We start from the raw sequence: 6,012 nt of genomic DNA, 5'->3' as shown, positions 1-6,012 counted from the left end.
ATACAGAATAGGGTTCAGATTTTAAAAAACACCGCTGTTGTAAAAAGATTTATAAAACGTACCATTATATGTGTAATACATAGTTGTCACTTATATAACAAGGCATAACATTTTTGCCTAAAAATAAAATTCCTACCTTGCAAAGAATTTAGCAGCCGCCAAAACCTGCGCCGTAGCATCAGCATCAAAATCCTGCTTCGGAAAATCATTGTCCCTCTGCAAAGTATTTTCAGTACTTGGACAATACTTCGAAACACTATCATATAAATACTTGTTCAAGTTGTAACACTCATCAATCACTTCATTTCTGAACACTAAACTTTTTTTAGATGCATCATCTTCGTAAACGAAAGGTTTTGGGGAAAAACTGGAAGGCAATTGAATTTGACTTGGTTTGAAAGAACTTGGAAATAAATTGTTTGATATATTAGGACCGCGATTTTTTGGTGGAGTGTCTAGAATTGGAAAATTTTGAGCTATTCTGTAACTGGAATTTGTGAATGAATTTCGATTTTGAAATGGCTTTGGAAAATTTAGGGCTGAATTAGTAGTAGTGGTCTTGTCATGGTAATTTTGCGAAAAGTTAAAATCAATGTTTCCAGACTTTGTGAAAGAATGTCTTTTCTGAATAGTTTTTGACACGTTCTCAGGTGAATTCAACGATTTATTGACAAAACTTTCAATTTGCAAGGAATTTGGAGGATGTGGTAAATTAGAACCAATTTTACTAATTGAAGAATTGTCTCTGGGGTAAACTTCATTATTTTGAAGTAAACTTTCACGATTGTATTTACCAGATTTAATGAAAGTATTTGGCATGTCAAAATTATTTGTTGGATTTGATTTACCAGCATTATACAATCTGGAAGGATGTTGAGGTTCAAAATTAGGATTCGGAATAGATGACGTTTTTCGGTCACGTTTATTTATTATTTTTTTGCACGATGGTTCATTAACATGTTTATCAACACTTTCTGAAGTACAAACTTGTGATGTTTTTGAAACACTTTGTGATGTTTTTGAAACACTTTGTGATTTATGCACAACTCCAGTATTATGGTTGTCTGACAAATATCTAATTTTGTTCGTTCTTGAGGTCTCATTATTAGTGTCTTTAAGTTCATATTTTTTCGGCTTGGCTAATTTACTTTGCAAAATATTTTTGAGACCCTGATATTCATCATCTTCCGAGCTCTGGTTAATAAAACTGTTTCTATTACATTTGCTTCCCAAATTAGAACCTTCTGCACTTTTGGAAATCTTTGTTACCTTAGAAATTTTTCTTAGTTCTTGAATTTTGCTACGATTTTGATGTACTTTTGTATTTTGCCTGTGCTCAATCTCAGAATCATCAGTATCATTGTTGTATGAATCCAAAAAATTTGGGATTTTAGACTGCCTGTAATTTTTATGACCTGGAATCTTTCTATTGATATTTGAAAAATCAATAGTTCTATTCCTGCTATTTATATCATTAAAATCATCAGGTTCTTTCAACTGTTTTTTACCAAAATTTAGATTTCTATCAGATTCACTTGGTATTTTGGAAGATTCTAAGCGCGTTTTCAATCCATATTTTCTTCCATCATTAATCGATGATTGAGTAATTTTTACTGAATCTTCATAGTTGTATTTTTTAAATGATTTCACGTCTGATTTATCTCCGCGGTCAAAATAGTAGTTTTGAATTGATTTCTGTAACTAAAAAATAATAATTTTATATCAATCAATGTAATTTTTGGTTTATTATTTTTTTATTGATTTTACTTACTGCTTGAGCTTGTTCTTCATAAGATTGTGGCTGAGTTTGTTTTTTGCCGCCAGCTCTGAAATTAAAAAAATGTAGTAAAAAATCTGATTGCTTCAAATCATCTATTAATATTACTAATATTATAACTAGAATATCTAAAAATAATGAATTAGCAAGACAAAAATGAATGAGTTTGTTTTTTGCCTTTTTTGTTTGTTCATCCACATTTTTACTCGAATGACCTATTGCTTGATATTCGAATTTGGGTACCAAAATTTGGGGTACCATCTGATTTCGAAGCCAGGCGCTTACTACAACGCTACGAACCCTCAATATACAAGTATTTAAATTTACTTTAAAGAAATTATAAATAAAAATACTAACTTTTCAGGAGGCGGCGGCGGCATAGGCGTTGGAATTCTTTTAGTCTGTCTACTGGTTGATGGGCCATTATTGGTCTTAAATGATGGTATCTTCGAAGGTTGTAGTTTATTTATGTGTTGCCTGTAATTAAAAATAAATTTTAGAATATTTAAAGATATAGATACATATAAAATCCATATAAATTACTAATCTGAATATAATACAAAATTATAACATTTTCTGCGGTTTTCCTAAATAAATTGTAGATGATGTGGTGCTACCAATTAACATTGCATATCTAATTTTCCTTTTATGGTATGTTACTTTTTAGTATAAAGTATTTTAATATGCATATGTCTCAAAACAAATTATATGTAATGTATTGTTAGACGTAGAAAGTGCAAAATAAAACATTTTGTTATTTATAACTTTTATGAACGCATAAATGAAGGCTACAGTTATTGGTTCCTTCGAGAGCATTGCTCTTTCCAAAGAACATAAAAAATATAAATAAAAAATAAAATAAAGTAGTTGTAGGTAAATGGCATTTTGCCTTCAGACAAGTTGCATTAACTTCTCAATACTATAACTATACTTATATACAACTTAATCAATAAGAATTAAGATTCAGATTTAGGTAAAATGTTTATCAGGTCATTCTAGAAATAAAATTTTTGCTTTTAAATTTTTGAAATCGGTCCAGCCGTTTTTGAGAAAATGTTGACAAGAGATCAAAAATCAGCTCACATACATACATACACATACACACATAATTTAACCTAATTTGGGATCATTCGATTCAGAATGACATGAAACGTCGAGAAACCATAAAATCATTCTAAAAAATAAATTTTCGCTTCTAAATTTTTGAAATCGATCCAGCCGTTTTTGAGAAAACGTTGACGAAAGGTCAAAAATCAGCTCACATACACACATACACATACACATTTAATATTTCCTAGTTTGGTCTCATTCGATTCAGAATGACATGAAAGATCGAGAAAGCGTAAAATTATTAATTGATTAAAAATCGGATTTTCTTGCAAAAGCAAACTTATTCAGTCAAAAATGTTGACTTAATTTTTTAAATATTTTATACAAAGTAAATAAAATTATTTAACACGTTCGCGACCAGTAATAGTTTCAGCAAGGTAAAAAATTGATGTCATTTTATTTTTAAATTGGTTGTGATATCCGAAATTTGATAAAACATCGTTTTTAGGGGTAGTCAATCGATATATACGATGAATGCTATAGCATCCACGTAAAGAAATACGCTTCTACTTTACGCAATGGTCATAGAAAAATATCTAAAAACATTAATTTGTCAAAACCGACACAAAAAATTAAAATATTTTATACAAAGTATATAAAAAAGCATTTAACACGTTCGTGACCAGTATTAAAAGTTTCAGCATAGTTCAAAAATCGTCAGTCATTTTATTTTTAAATGGGTTGTTATATCTTAAATTTCGGTTTTAGGGGTAGTCGATCGATATATACGATAAATGCTATAGCATCCACGTCAAGAAATACGCTACTATTTTACGAAATGATAATACGGAAATCCATCAATGTTTAAATAAGGTTTTTTTTTAAATTGGTTGTGATATCCGAAATTTGATTAAACACCGTTTTTAAAGGTAGTCAATCGATATATACGATGAATGCTATAGCATCCACGTCAAGAACTACGCTACTATTTTATGCAATGATAATACGAAAATACATCAATGATTAAATAAGTTTAAAAAATTGACAGTCAAATTGGTTGTGATATCCGAAATTTGATTAAACGTCGTTTTCAAGGGTAGTCAATCGATATATACGATGAATGCTATAGCATCCACGTCAAGAAATACGCTACTATTTTAAGCATAATAAGGTTCAAAAATTGACAGTCATTTTATTTTTAAATTGGTTGTGATATCCAAAATTTGATTAAACATCGTTTTTAAGGGTAGTCAAACGATATATACGATGAATGCTATAGCATCCACGTCAAGAAGTACGCTACTATTTTACGCATAAAAAGGTTCAAAAATTGACAGTCATTTTATTTTTAAATTGGTTGTGATATCCGAAATTTGATTAAACACCGTTTTAAAGGGTAGTCAATCGATATATACGATGAATGCTATAGTATTCACGTCAAGTATTACACTTTTATATTACGCAATGATAATACAAAAATACCTAAAGAATCAGTTAGTCCAGTATCTTGACAAATATAATAACAACGTAGGTAATATAAAATTAAACTTGAAATAATTGACTTTGAAAGTCATTCTGCATCACAATGAGAATGAATGCTTTAGCATTCATAGCCGCGGACGTGTTAAGATAGCAATTACATATGTGCATAAACAAAAATCAATGTCAATTGTAAGAAAATACGATACAACATCAAACTCTACGGAATATAAAATCTTTATTAACACAAAATATATTCAAACCATTAGTTCATTTAGGGTCTAAAAGAGGCAAAACCAGGATTCAAATATCACATGTAGACATTTATAATTGTTACCTTTGCATGGTTCCGGTCAAATTTCAAGTAAATCCAAATTCTAGTCAAATTTTAGTACAACAACACACTTTACAACAAATTTTCCGAAAATTGTTTGCCATGATATGAAAATGATTCAACATTATCTGAATAATTCTGAACTGATCAAGTCGATGTAAGAAGTGCAACTGCAAAGAATGGAAGGCCTTTGAATAACACACGTGCATTTACCGCTCAGGAAATCGTAAACATCATGTACCAGATATTACTGGCGCAGCCCGAGATCATGTAAACAAAACGTCTTTCATTAAAATCACATTTACCTATGGACTATATGGAGCTGGAAATAATCCGGAGGAATTATTTTCATTCTGGATGAAAATAATTCAAATAGCAATCAGAAGTAAAGAATCCTATAATACTTTTTTCTCATTTATTGCTTTTTTAGAAGGTAACCCAATAGTTGTCCGATCTCTATTAGACCATGTTGTTAGGAAATTCTCAATAGTTTTCCTATCTCTAATAATGAAGAAGGTAATCAAAACGTCTTTAATTAAAATCACATTTACCTATATGATGGCTAAATGCAGCTGAAAATAATTTAGATGAATTGTTTTTATTTTGGATCGGGCCTACAGGAAAATATTGAAAATTTATTGGAAAATTACCCAGCTTCTAAAAAGTTTTCTGGTTATTATTTGATTTAAATTGAAGTACCTATACTTCTACATGAATATTGTGATGATGTGCAATATCTAATTATTAACATTGTTTCTTGTTTATTTGCTTTTAATCAGCAATCAGAACTAAAGAGTCCTATGATACTTATTCCTTATTTATGGCTCTTTTTAGAAGGTGACCCAGTAGTTGTCTAATCTCTAAGACAATCCTGTTAAGAAATTCTCAATAGTTGTCCTATCTATAATAATGATAATACATCTTCAAATTAATGTATCAACTACGAGAAAAGACATATTTGGAGAATATTTTAATCTATGTAACTAAAGAATCCTATGATACTTCTTCCTCATTCATAGATTTTTTAGAAGGTAACTCAATAGTTGGCCTATATCTCTATGAGACAATCTTGTGAGGAAATTCTCAATAGTTGTCCTATTTCTAATAATGAAAATATATCCTTAAATAAGTGCACCAATTACGGAAACAAACAGATTTTGGAAGCATATTTTAAGCTATATTTTCAAGTGATAATGGATGACACTACTGCTTGATATCAGGTTTTTCTAAAGGCGTAAGTTTCAAATTTCTATCAGTTTAATCCAACTGAAATAATGTAATAAGAACCCGAAGATGAACTATAAATCATATATTTTTGAAGAACATTTTAATTTATATTCTCAAGTGGAAATGGATATCACGACTGCTTGAT

This window comes from Ctenocephalides felis, unplaced genomic scaffold (genome assembly GCF_003426905.1).
Source record: "Ctenocephalides felis isolate EL2017-DRISC unplaced genomic scaffold, ASM342690v1 CF-g0.4_SCAFFOLD_03571, whole genome shotgun sequence".
Taxonomy (NCBI): Eukaryota; Metazoa; Arthropoda; class Insecta; order Siphonaptera; family Pulicidae; genus Ctenocephalides; species Ctenocephalides felis.
The sequence above is the reverse complement of the archived record's forward strand: the minus strand, read 5'-3'. Positions refer to the sequence as shown.